The following is a 13762-nucleotide window of genomic DNA, read 5'->3' on the forward strand; positions in this document are numbered from 1 at the left end:
AACATGAGTGCTTATTTTGGACATTTGATAAATCTTCCCTATTACTTTTGGGTACCCTAAAATAGAGGGACTATGCATAAAAACTGGTTTAATTTCTGAATGGTGGAAACCAATATATACACAAATACCATTAAATAAAAGCTGAGAATCTCTACTTTAACCGCATATTAATTGTTTGATTTAAATCCAAACTTTTGGAGTGCAGAGCCAAAAGAAGAAAAACATTTTCACTGTCCCATCACATATGCAGGGCACTGTACAATGACAATTCCCAGAGGAGCTGACCATTTGATCTGAAGTGACCTATATGTGATGAAATTCAAAAGGAGCAAGAAAAAAGCCACACAAGCCTGAACTACTGAGCAATAGACATACACTCACAGAGCACTTTATTAGGAACACCTGTACACTTTCTCATGGTGGAGGCGGTGTAATGGAGTGGGGAATGTTTTCTTGGCATTCTTTGGGCCCGTTAATACCAGCCTATTTGAGTATTGTTGCTGACCATGTGCATCCCTTCATGGCCACAATTTACCATCTTCTAATGGCTACTTCCAGCATGATAATGCACCATGTCACAAAGCAAAAGTCGTCTCAAACTGGTTTCATGAACATGACAATAAGTTCAGTGTTATTCAGTGGCCTTCCCAGTCACCGGATCTGAATCCAATAGAACACCTTTGGGATGTGGTAGAAAGGGAGATTCACAGCTTGAAAGTGCACCTGAAAAATCTGCAGGAATTGCGTGATGCAATCATGTCATCATGGACCAGAATCTCAAAGGAATGTTTCCAACATCTTGTGGAATCAATGCCACAAAGAAATGAGGCTGTTTTGAGAGCAAAGGGAGGCCCTACCCAGTATTAGTATAATGTTCCTAATAAAAGTACAAAAGCTCATTCACCAAAATTAGGATAGAAACAGGTGTAGAAAATACTTTCCCTGCTGTTTTCAAATATGTACAGTACCAGTCAAAAGTTTGGACACACCTTCTCATTCAATGGTTTTTCTTTATTTTTTATTATTTTCTACATTGTAGATTAATATTGAAGACATCAAAAAGTTCTGTAGTAAACATACATAATTATGTAGTAAACAAAAAAGGTGTTAAACAAACCAGAATATGTTTTATATTTTAGATTCTTCAAAGTAGCCACCTTTTGCTTTGATGACAGCTTTGCACACTCTTGGCAAGTTTGTGTCCAAACTTTTGACTGGTACTGTATGTGTATACTCTAGTACTCAGGAATCACGTTCAAAGGTAGGCCAAAATATCATGCTGGACAATATGGAATGTCTCACATGTATATGGATGACAGATTAACACTGTGTTTAACCCAGTTTAACCCACTGAACCCTGGTGGGTTTGTCATTGATATGTATGTGCACTGCGACTCACTCTACAAAGCCCTGATACTGCCAGAATATAATTTTCCCTTTTGAAAACGATATTTAAAGAGGAAGCTACTATCAATGAGCAAAAATGTTGGATTAAAGTCAGAGCCATAGATGGAAAAACTATTTATTACTAATTTCTCTGTTTGTAACCTTGAAAAAAAAAATGGCCTAATGTTTTAGCCTTGGCATTTCTCCTCTTGGAAACCTTGCCCTTTTCCTCCCTCCCTCTCCCACACATTCACTCCTTTCCCCTTCACCCTCTTTCAGCTGGCTGCAGCCTTACAGCATAGAACAACAATCACAGATCAATATTTATTTCATAATACTGTACATGTCAAATGTTTCATAATGATCTACTGTATATTTCGGTAGATACCCTTAAGACACAATGTTTTTGATGCAATGTTTGAATAACAATTGCGTTATAGAATATACTTTCACAGAGAATCTGCCTCGGTGATGTTGACACCTACATCAGAGAGAAAAGTATGCCTTTGAATCGAGTGTAGTTTAAAGAGTTACTTTTGGCTATTCTACCTTGAGACAGTAATGTGTTTTGGAACATGGAAAATTATGAAGAATCTTTAGAAGGGAGGATATCAGTACAGAGATGGCACCAGAGTAGTCCTAATACCTTATCTTCAACACTGTGAGATGTGCATCCTATCTACTAGGATCATTTTAGATATAAAACAGACAGTGAAACAGGGAAGAGTCTTTGGAATTATCTGTTGCCAATGAGAAAAAGTCACGAGGTGAAAATCATGAGCAGTGTTCATGGAACGTGACCACATCCAACACCATGAAGTCAGAAACAAAGCACATGTTTTCATAAACAGACACTTTCCATTTCAGACAACCTGTAATTCTGACAACACCAGTCATGTAGTGCAGCATGGAGAGCTGCTCTCGTGGTGGGAGCAACATCAACATCTGTACAATTAAATTCCTTGATCATTGAGAGCTGGAAGGGCAAGTTGTGGGCGCATAATGAGCCATTTTTGTTAACAGCCAAACACAGAGAACTCCCTTCCTCAAATTCCATTAGTAACTTCAATGGTTAGTTTTAACTGGCCACATGTTGAGTCTCTACATACTGTACAAATAACAGAGTTATGTTGTGAAGTACCAATCATCCATGTTCAAACATGACCTTGTAAATCAAATACACCTGCATTACAGTATGTAATATGAGCTCTAGAACAAGCCTTTGTGAGCAGTTCATTGGCTATTCAAAGCATTACGGTCAAGGTTATAATGAAAATAATATAATTAGGTAGCTAGGGGAGAGAAAACAGGGATGGAAAGACAGAGACATGCCTATGTGACATGGAAGACCCAAGTGTCTACCATTTGGCCAAGAGGACATCCTCAAGATTTGAAGTATCATGCAGGTTCAGTAAGGCAAGGCAAGGCAAGGCAAGGCAAGGAGGATGCACTTTTTTTTCTCACTTTCGCTGATCATGTCACATGTTCTTGGGACAAGCTATATGAGCCAGTTCATGTTAGTTCCCCTATAGCTTGAGCAGTCGTTCGCGCTGCCTGTTCGTTTGAGTTTACTCTTACCGTCACCTGGTTTGGTTTCTTGTTAGCTGGTTAGGTAACTTCGTCATACACTTGTGAGAGTATGCTATCCAATTGGTTGCATTTTCGTCCTACTTTTTTCTAACTCCTCTAGTCTTTCTTGACGGCCACACTGTTCAAACTACTCTGATTATGGTACTCCTCAGCCAAGTTTTGAGCCTTTTCAGGGCACTAGACTTTGCTCTGCTTCAGCAGAAGAAGGCACAACAAGAAGAAGTCTCACCAGAGTTTCTACTTTGGTGAAGAGTGCACAGACTTCAGGCAGCAGGCTTCTGAGTATGCTTGCTGCTTCACTGGTGTTGCTGTACTCATACTGCAGTTTAAACATGGCCAACTGCGCCTCAAGTGAACTACAATTCAGCTATGGGTATTGGCTTATAATATCCTCCATCTGTCCAGTGAGGAGTACTTTATCCAACTTTAGCATCTGTACTCGCCACTTCCTTGTGTTCCCTCAGGGAAAGGTTAGATCAACTGGACGTCAGCTGCATCCAGCACTTTGTAATACTCTGCTCTGTAGTGGTCTTCTGCGGTAGCTGGGACAAAAACTATGGCATTGCCTGTAAAATGCTTAGGTGGTTTCCTGATGTGAGGCCTCTTGATTAGTTCAATACTGTCAGTGGCTGCCACATATACCCAATGAAACCCTGTCATCTGACCTCTTCGCCTTCAATGTTTTCTTAACACAATCCACTGCTGCCAGCATGTCTGTAACAGTTCCAGTTCTACTCTGGAGTGAGCGATTGAGGCACTCAAGTTCATTTAGGATTTCGGTGGCAATGAGAAGCCCAAGCACTGTGTGCCCCTTCTGGAAATGCTGCAGCAGCCCTCTTGCTGTTGTTACTGCGTCAGTGGAGCCAGCTCCCATCTCTTCCAGACTGAGCAACACAGCCTTGTATTGCTGTAAGACGGCTTCAATAGCTGGTTTTCTAACAAGCCACCGGGTGGGGCACAGCGGCTTTAGTATTTTAACATTTCCCTCTTCCGATGTTGCAATGTCCTTGAAAATTACTCTGTAGTTACCCGACTTGTGAAAGAAGACACCGAGTCTCTGTACCAAATCCAAGGCATCGGATACCACAGTGGAGGAGCTGCAGGCTGACTGAGTGACTACGTTCCGATGAGGACCAAAGTGCACATAAACGGCAAGAGGTTGTTGCTCTTTGATGAGTGCTTGAACACCTCTTTTTCGGCCAGACATGTTTGCAGCTCTGTCGTAGGTCTGCCCACGGAGACAGGACAGAGGTAAGTTCAACCTTTGGAGGACATCAGTAGCCATCCGAGCCAACCGATTCACACCTGTTGTTGAAGACCGACAAAATCTTCATGGGGGATGAGATCATGATCCACATAACGGATACATATTGCTTCCTGCTCCACTCCTGCCACATCCTCTGTACCATCAATGATGATGGAGTACTGGAGAGTAGGTAAGCTCCGCACAGTATTTGCCATCTCTGTTACGATTGCGTGGGACAGGATGCTCAAAATCTCATTTTGAATTTGAGGGCTTACAAAATCCTTTGCACGTGTTTTGAGCCATTGCTTTGGTACCTCATTCTTCTGATCTGAGCCACAGAAGATGCCTCAAATTCCCTTCATGGGTCTTGTGGCCACAGAGAGGCATACCCTGTCGTGCAAGGTATTTAACAGAAGCCACTATTTTGAGCAGGCATAACCTTGCTTCCTCTTGCTGCTTTGCCTTTGCTGAAGATAGTTAGTGTTTCTACAATTTTTGCTTGATATGTGTGTTGTTACTGATACTGTGTGCTTGACAGTTTTCATGTGATGAGAAGTTCTCCAATGCTTTCTTCCAGTTCCTAACGCCAGGCTTGGTCTACACTTTCGGAGAGAGGACGGGTCTGCATTTTGTACGCTTGGCATGCAATAGAAACAAAACACACCCCTTACACTGGGGCAGTAGTGAAGCCATGGATACTGCCTGAAAATCTATCCTGGAATTTAAGTGTCTTCTTTGCAAGACCACAATGGTTCTACTGTCTGGCTGATTTGGCTTGGTGAATACTTGTAGCTCTGCCTGGCTCACACTAACCAGCTCTGCACCTCACTCTCGTCTGTCTACTCCTGCCTGTTCTTCCTAGAAAAACCCCAAATCAAAAACGCTAGATGTGCCTGTGAAACTGTCCTGAGAACTTCCCTTATGAATGGTATAATCATAGCCATTGGAGAGAGAGCCAAGTCCTTGTCATTGACCATAAAAAATAGTCTGAAAAAAGAATGACTGCAGTACTGTGTTTCGAAAGCAGGGGGCAGTGTTGAGAATTGTCGATCTCATGGCAATTAGCTAGCTTCATCACTCACCTCAGAATCAATCCTTCTGCCCCTACAATCTCTTTCACTGTGTCCTGCCCCTGACTCAGCCTCACTCTCAGCCTGCTGGATTTGTATAACAAAAGAGGAATTATAATAAAGATTGACTCAATACATTCCCTAACTTGAACTTGCCTAATCATTTAGTCCTATAGCTAGCTAGCTACCTAGCTAACATTACCTAATAGAGCAATACTGACCATCAAACAGTGATAACTTACTTTTCTTTTCTTTGTCAAGAAACTACGAATGTCCATGATTATTTAGAAGGAGGACATACTGACCTAGCCTGGAGACAGTGAAAGAAGGGACTGATCAGAAGACGAACGTTAAACCAAAAGGAAAACCCACTGCCTTCAGCGTTAGCAACAGGCTGCAAGACCAACCGAAGCTCACCTGTCACAAATAGAATTTGAAACATGTAAAAGAAACATGTAAAGAAAACATTACTTTGGGAGGACACTTACTAAGACACTGTGTTTGGTGAAACAACCCACCTGCAAACTAAACAGCGAGCGACCTTCTGGACCCAGACGAAGCAGGAGCCAAAAAACATTTATGTCACTGCAAGCAAGGTAACAGTGAAAACCTGGTATGGATTTTCAGAGAGGTGGATAAACTCACTCAATGCAAGTGGAACGGATTCATCTGACACTTGCTGATTAGGAATGGATAATCACTTGTTTCACAATCATTCTCAAACACTCTAATTCTGATAAGAAAAGAAGAGAAATTCCCATTTCTATATCTCAAACTAATCTTTCAAACTAATCTTCTTTCTTCCATGTTCTCGATATTTGCATGGTCGACCATGGGCAAGTCTACCGAACCATGTTCATAACAGAGGAGGGAAACCCATGACCCGAGGATTTGCTGCTCGTCTCCGGGTACCTGTGCCCCGGACGTATACACACCTTTACTCCTTCCACTTTGGCGCGGCGACCTCAGCAGCTTCAAAACCAATGACATATCAACTGCCACTTTGATGAAGACTGGTCGATGGTCCTCAGCTGCTTATGAACGTTACATTAGGTTGAATTCAGTAGAAATTGTTAAAGCTCAAAAGGCGCTGAGTAATTTTGTTTAGAACGCATGGCAATGGTGCAATAGTTTCGGTACAGTGTATACATCAAGTATGTGATGAAAAGTTATTCTAGCTAGCGGTGGTTGGGCCTGATTTGCGTTGTGGTAGAATGACCAGCAGATTTAGTTTCTATTATTGGTGGGTTCGTAGACGTGCTTGTTTCTAGTGTTGTACAGTGTTATTTGGGATATAGCTTAGTGTAGGTCACATAATGCTAGAATGACCCCCGTCTGATCCAGGTTGGTCAAGCCTGTCCCTGCACATGCGTAAAAAATAAGAATTCCCGTCCCCGCACAAGTGCGGGGGGACACCAGGTGGGTCACCCTGCTAAGCAGGTACCGGTTGTCAAATCGGACACACATTTTTAGTTTCACATAATGCTAGAATGACCCCCGTCTGATCCAGGTCGAAAAAGACTACTCCCGTCTCCGCACGCGTGCGGGGGGACACCAGGTGGGTCACCTGTACTGGCATGCGGGGGGACACCAGGTGGGTCACCTGTACTGGCATGCGGGGGGACACCAGGTGGGTCACCTGTACTGGCGTGCGGGGGGACACCAGGTGGGTCACCTGTACTGGCGTGCGGGGGGACACCAGGTGGGTCACCTGTACTGGCGTGCGGGGGGACACCAGGTGGGTCACCTGTACTGGCATGCGGGGGGACACCAGGTGGGTCACCTGTACTGGCGTGCGGGGGGACACCAGGTGGGTCACCTGTACTGGCGTGCGGGGGGACACCAGGTGGGTCACCTGTACTGGCATGCGGGGGGACACCAGGTGGGTCACCTGTACTGGCTTAGATCAGACACATAGTCTAGTGATATTGGATGGTTCTGCTCTTTTGGGGGTTAGAAGTTTATGGGCTCCCCGCTATGCATATTATATTGTATTATAATGTTGTTTACTTCAGTGGGGAGCTATATCAGAGTGGAACCATCCCCTCACATTTACATAAACAATTTAAGTGTCCTGACTGAACCAAGGATGACATCTAAGTTTATGTCTCTGGCAGGGCTACCTCATCACAAGAGCAAGATTCCAAATCACCTCCTCTACATTCATCCCCTTTGACCACCACTGAAAGACCCAACTGGGTCATGGCAAATATCGGATCATATTCTATTCTATATTCTATTTCAATTGTCATTTGTAAATACTTATTGATAACAAGTGAAACATCTACCTGGTCAGTTTTATATTTTTGAAGGGACAATAACTGTGTATAAATAGAAGATCCATGCAATTCTGTCCATTCTACGATGATGGGCATTGTAATGTAGTTCGGGATAAGCAGAGACAGCGACAATCAACTTCTCTGTGTCCTCAATTTTCGTCGTAACTTGGGTGAACAGATCTCCAGACGGATGACAGCTAGACTGAAGCCCTCACATGTGGGTCATCGTGCAGAGAAGTTTCGCACTCATTTAAATAATATTCAAACAGATTCAACATTTTTCATCACGACGCACAGCCTACTTCACTCGCGCACAACCCCGTCATGCACTATATCGGCTTGTGTGTCTTTCATAGACAATGAATGGAGGCGATATATCGCCCATTCGAAAATGGATCTGGTGGATTTGGCCCGTTGCTAGCGCCTTTCCCCCATTGTTTTCAATGAAAAGGACGCGTTTTGCGTGCTTCTCCACCTAAACGGCGAGCCTCGCTCTGGACACCATCATATTGAATTGTGTTCAACTTTTGTTTGAGCGCCACGCATCAATGTCACTTTGGGCCAAGACACCAATTAAATGAACAGAGGGGCGGACAAACAAACACTTCACAACAAGATGGCGGCTACTTCAGTGGAAAAGCAAGATGTCTTCCACTTTATTTCTTTCTGAAATAAATATACACTCTTTTTGTATGAAACAAACACTCTCTAAATGTATTTTACTAGCAAATATGCCTACGAAGTTTGAGTTAGCATAACCTAATCGTTGCTACCTACCTTGCCACCGAAAGCACTGTATCAGGTAGCCTAGCAACAGTCGCGTTTTTCTCCACTTCCTCTGAAGGCCGCTGTTTCACGTACAGAAGCGACTTTTTGAAGCCAAAGCGTGTTTTTGGACACAGCCTTAATGCAACTAATATTTGGAGAAATAAACGCAAATCTGTAAGAAGCAAGACTGATAATGAATCAAATAAGCACTACAGGTTCCGGTAACTTTTCTGTCTGCAGTTGTAGACCTAACAAATTTGGAATCATTTTGTGAGTGAAGTCTGTTATGCAGCATAATTTAATCAGCATAATTTTGAATTAGCTAACGAATCCAATTATTATTATTATTTTTTTTAAATCTTCCTTTCTTCTAGCATTGTGACTGCCAATAGCAGCTGGTCCTAGCAATAAATTATTTTTTCTTATGATGACTGATGGATAGATGATTCACTTACTTAGTCAAATGTATTTGTTGTTGCATAAAGTAATGAAATAAATAAGTCATCGAAATGTCAATTATTTGAAGTAGCCTATACCTGCATGACATCAACAATTGTGTAAACACTCTTTTTTTCTCGTTGCATAGGAAAATAGACTCAAAGCATAAAACTATGCTGCTTCAAGCGAGCTTCTCTTTGCAGACGTGCCGCTTCTGTATGCGGTCTAACATGTCTCATAGATCACCGTGAGTTGTTAAACTGCACCCACTTGCCTACTGTACTAGTAGCAGTAGGTTCAAATCAACCATACATATGATGAATGAATGCAGTTAGAATCCCCAATCGTAAGTACAGTTATCCTCAATTCTCAACCAATACAATCAGTTGTCAGATTAAAATCATGTATTTTCTGAGATCAAACTGGTATATTCCCTTATGAAAAAAAGGCCATATTCCATAAGACCGTAGACGAAAAGGCCATACTCCGTAAGGCCACAGACGAAAAGACCATACTCTGTGAGGCCACAGACGAAAAGACCATACTCTGTGAGGCCACAGACGAAAAGACCATACTCCGTAAGGCCAAAGACAAAAAGGCTACACTCTGTTAGGCCATAAACAAAAAGGCTACACTCTGTTAGGGTACGAACAGTAAATACTTCCTCTGGTGCTGATCATGGTGAAATCATGTTAAGATAATGTCCTGACACCTGCATCTTGAACATCTCCAGATCCATGTGGTATGAGGGGAAAGGATGAATGCCCCAGAGGGTGACTTTTGAGAACAGAATTAAAAAAGTAATAGTAGTATATTATCCAACATGCTTCTGGCAGGCTAATGAGCACCGCTCTTGGAAAGCGGAGTTCCCTAAGGGGATTTGGTCAAAAAGTAAATAAGAGGGGGTAAAATCATTCATACTCATTCTGCATCCCAATGTTCCACCTTTTTTCCACGCAGAGTTCCATGTGGAACTAAAAATAAATGGATTTGTGTAAAATGTCTAACCCTAACCCATGCGTACATCAGTTCTTTGCTCCATGTTAAATCCATGTGAGGGAGTGCACACTTCCTAAAAAAGGTGGAGAATTAGGAAGGCGCATTGGATGCACAACATGCTTTATGCGGGCATTGCCCCTTTTTCACTGATGGTTGCAACAGTCTCCTAGCAAAACATGCATGCCGAAATAATAGTACAAGGCAACTGTAGCGTGCGCATCTGCACGCTTCCACAAAGCAATACTTAAAAATGATTGAAAGAAACGCTACGTTAGCTTCTGTAGCCCTCTGCTGGTTGCTATTGCCTGATGCGTGCATGCACACACGCTTACCCGGTACTGTAAATACTGTGCAGGCACACGTATCCTAAAAGTGACTGGCCAAGATGGTTGAAGTAAGTATAAGGCCTAGATGTCTTGAAAACAGCCTCCACAAGTGACAATGTCATACCACGCATAGGGTGGGCCTGGAAATGCAAACGTTTGGCTTTTAAATAAAAGTATAGTTTGAACTAACAAGATTCACAGGATGTCCCTCAGGACAGGTTAAAAGGAAAAGCACAATGGCAAAGGACAGCAGGGACTGTCTCAAGGCATGATTCCATGATGTCCATCAAACAGCCAGCATGCATTATAAGGTATCGTTCTTTCATAGAAGCACACGTAGCTTTTCCTATTGATGTTTCATGGTTTATATTAGGATATAGATTTTAAGTCCATTTTACATTTACATTTTAGTAATTTAGCAGACACTTTTATGCAAAGCGACTTACAATAAGTACATTTGTCTAAAGTAGGGGAATCAACAGTTATCATAAAACTTTCAATAAGGACAAGTGCCATTGGCAGTCACGGTGCTAGATAAAGGACGAAAGTCAACAGCATACTGTATCAAACATGTGTTCACTGTATCTCATCAGGAAACAAAAAGATTCACACAAAAGCTTTTCATAGCATTCACACTTTCATAGATTTTCTATTACACAAAGAAATTGTAATTCACAGATGAAAGCCCTTCTTGATCCAGTGGTATCATCATGAGTACTCCCCATTGGATTATTGCCTGTTTTATCTTCTGCACAAATGAGCAGAACCCCCTGTTCTTACCTTTCATTGAACAAAGCGGAGGAGGACTATAAATATTTATAATAATAATAATATATATTAGGGCTATTAATTATTCACCTTACCACAACAATGATATCTGAAAAATCAAGATTCAGTAAAGACCCACACTCTGTGATTATTGATAAATCTTATTATTGTCCCCTGGTGTGGTCAGTAGACAATACAGTACTGGACATGTGAACAGGCACAGCGTGTCAGAATGCACAACAATAGAAGCTGATGTTAGTTTTCATGGGAGCCATGCAGTATATTAGAAATAATAGAAAGACTGTAAATGACCTTGTAAAGTCTTGTTTCATAAGAAAAAAACAATCTCCCTCAAAACTCAATGAAAAGGGAACAATAGTACCAAATTCGTAGACAAAAGAGGATTAAACCAAAACACAACATTTTGTGGTCCACATCATCTTACTGTAACTTTGGTCCACACCAAAAATGTAACTATTCCCTCTTGGGTAATACTGTTGGTTAAGTTGAATCCTGACTTGGCATGGGTAGAATGGGAGATAGCCTTGCTAAGTCTGCAGACAGCCTTGAGTAATAACACTTGTAGGTTCAATGTTCTGTTTCAAGGCTGTCTTTCATCAGACCTGTGGTGGTGTGTGTGTGTGTGTGTGTGTGTGTGTGTGTGTGTGTGTGTCTTATCCCCTATTGCTGTTACGATAAATCAGGTAGGGAGAGACTACAGGTCGGGGACTCTTGATGGTTGCATAAACCCAACCTGCTCCTGAATCCTAATCCAACACTGAACTCATCCAACACACACACACACACACACACACACACACACACACACACACACACACACACACACACACACACACACTCTCACTCTCTTCTGTTAGGTAATATAGATGATACACCTCTATCAAGATGCTATGCCAAAGAGGAACGCATACACACAATGTATTGTAGAACGAGTGAAGGTCATCCTTCCTGTGTTGTTGGCTCTTCATGGACCTTGTTATGACTGGATAGTTACCTCAATGCAGCTTTAATACAACTTCAATGCTGACTCAATTAATTACAGTTAATTGATGACATTTAATTAGAATTGGCGTGTTATGGTAACTCTTCTCAGATTGAGGTGTGAATTGATTGGACACAATTTTCTAATTGGATGATATAGTGTAAATCTGCATATTTAGTCTGTATTAGCCTTGACACAAGGTTGTGTCTGGGTTCAGGGGTTAGGATTGGTGCTATATAACATCAAGACTACTTTACCTGACAATCTGTGTGTGTCTCTCTCTGTCTCTGTCTCTGTCTCTATGTGTGTGTGTGTGTGTGTGTGTGTGTGTGTGTGTGTGTGTGTGTGTGTGTGTGTGTGTGTGTCTGTCTGTCTGTCTGTCTGCCTGCCTCTCTCTCTCTCTCTCTCTCTCTCTCTCTCTCTCTCTCTATCTACTTAATAGATACACCAACAGCAGGGGATTCTTCAAATAAAGTGTAACTGAAAAATGTATTGAAAAATTGAAAGACTGAGATAATAGTATGTTAGTACATTATTGGTAGAAGTTATTACAATAACTTGTATTGTTCTAACTAGAAGTTATTACAAGTTATTTACTCAGCATCTATATATTACATTATTAGCAAGTTATTACATTATTGGTTTTTATTACATTATAAATGTACAATGTATTATATTATTAACAGTTATTACATTATTAGCTAATGTTAAAAGCTGCATTAAAGTATAGTTGAGTAAGTCTGCACCTTTCTTAAGTTGGATTGGTGTGTCTATCTCAAAAACGTGTCTATCTCAAAAACGTATTAAGAAGCACCATTGCAAGCGTATTGGAAAAATTTCAGTTAATACAACTATAAATGCTTAATATCTTAAATATAATATAATAATATCTTATAATTGTAAAAAAAAAAAAAAAAAAATGCTGCATCCAAGCAACGTAAGTAAGGCCAGCCTTACATTGTAAAGTAAGTTTAGGCTGTCTCAATTAAAATATAAAAGAGCAGTAGCATCCGAAAGTGTACCCAATCTATGGACACCATTGAAACCTATGATGCTAATTTAAATGCTTAGAGTCAGAAAGAGTTGAATTAGTATCAAAACGTTGCATTCAGTTTGAAGGGAAGTCAGTCTGCACATTTCAAAGTTGTATTAGGAGGTCTATCTTAAAGATGATAAGGTAGATTGGATTTTAAAATGTGTGTGCATGAAATGTGTGCCTGTATGTGTGTGTGTGTGTGCGTGTGTGTGTGCGTGCGTGTGTGTGCGTGGTGCAGTGACCATTAGGCTCCCACTTTATATCAAAGGTGCAATTTGCTATTTCCCGAGTGGGCACTCAAACTAAACAGAAAGTTAATAACAACAATAATAATACAACTATTACATTAAACCTAGCAGTTGTTGGCCAGCACTTCAGAACAGAAGATACCCACTATTATGTTCACACTTCACAGATTTGATAATCTATTCACAACATCCCTGCTGGAGTTTTACTGTTAGATCTGAAATAATATGACGTACAAAAAAACAGCAAACAGGTTTCACATAAGTGATTAACAGTGTGTGTGTCATTTAATCGTTTTAATGACCCTAAATTTTGAAATGTTAAATATGTTTCACTGTCTAACTAATATATTTTGAATGACTGGCTTTAATCCAAGGAATGTATTATTTAGTCAGGAGGGAAAGGTGCCAAACTCACAGGTTGGCGGCAGAAAGACGCTCAAGGTTTTTGGAAGCGAACTTCGTCCTGCGCAAACTAGCAGCAAACTAAAGCAGCGTGGAGCACTAGTGGATAGACCATCACTTAGTTGTTTGACGATTTATGAAGGGACTTTATTCGTACGTAGGATAGTCTAATTCAACTTGAATTTGAACGTACAGTTGCTGAT

The sequence above is a fragment of the Argentina silus genome, assembly GCF_951799395.1.
Source record: "Argentina silus genome assembly, chromosome: 2".
Lineage (NCBI taxonomy): Eukaryota > Metazoa > Chordata > Actinopteri > Argentiniformes > Argentinidae > Argentina > Argentina silus.